This window comes from Trichechus manatus, unplaced genomic scaffold (assembly GCF_000243295.1).
Source record: "Trichechus manatus latirostris isolate Lorelei unplaced genomic scaffold, TriManLat1.0 scaffold00089, whole genome shotgun sequence".
Lineage (NCBI taxonomy): Eukaryota > Metazoa > Chordata > Mammalia > Sirenia > Trichechidae > Trichechus > Trichechus manatus.
Genome location: NW_004444025.1, coordinates 11,602,003 through 11,603,228, shown reverse-complemented (window position 1 = coordinate 11,603,228; position 1,226 = coordinate 11,602,003).

The window sequence follows — 1,226 nt, the reverse complement described above, 5'->3', positions numbered from 1 at the left end:
TATTCTATAAATATACAGATATATAATATTATTATTACATATGACATTGTATATATATATGCATATATATGTAACATAGTTAGATCAAGGTTGATTTTCTTTCTTGGCTTTGTGACGGCATTGTATGATTTTGTTTTTGTTTTGGAGGATAATCTCAGGAGACATGTTTTAAAGTGTTTAAGGGTAAACTGTCATGAGGTCTACAACTTGCTTTCAAATGCTTAAATGGTGCATTGGGGAAATGTTTGTATTTTTATGAACATTTGAAATTTTATGCATACATATCTCCAGCATCCATCCGTCAATTTTCGTAGTGAGGTGGCTTGTGTTTTACTGTGTGTTACAGCGATACAAGCAGCTATGCCCCCGGCATTTCACATACCAGCAGAGTCACCCACAGCAGACAGGTTTCACTGGAACTCGCAGACTAAGACACTTTAGGAAAAAAAGCCTGGCAATCTAGTCCTGAAAATTAGCCAAAAGAAACCTTCTGGATCACAACAGCATACTGTCCAACTTGCTTGCTTTGGACATGTCACCAGGGTGGATCAATTGCTGGAGGAGGACATCATGTTTGGTGAAGGAGAGGATCAGCGAGGTGAGGAAGACCCTCAGTGAGATGGACTGGTACAACAGCCACAACAATGGACTTCAACATGTCGGCAATTGTGAGGATGACGTAGGACCAGGCAACGCTTCATTCTGTTGTGCACAGTCACCATAAATAGGAGTCGACTCAACAGCAGCCGTCTATACGTCCTTCCATTCATCCATCTCTCCATCCATCTATATAATAATTACATTTGAAAAATCATGTATACCATTTATGAAACATTTGAAATAATGTATACCCATATACAACTTGGATACCCTGGTGGCCGAGCGGTTAAGTGCTATGGTTGCTAACCAAAAGGTCAGTAGTTCGAATCCACCAGGCGTTCCTTGGAAACTGAACGGGGCAGTTCTACTCTGTCCTATCTGTTCACTCTGAGTCGACTCGGCAGCAACGGGTTTGGTTTGGATTTTTGTATATATAACTTACAATATATACATGGGTAGATAAACATATATTAGCAGTTAGTGAATTCAGGTGAAGAATATACGGGTTTTCATTATACCATCAATTTGATGCCATTGTTGTCAGAGAAGATACTTTGAATTATCTCAACGTTTTGGATCTTGTTGAGGATTGCTCTGTGGCCTATGATGTGGTCTATTCTGGAGAA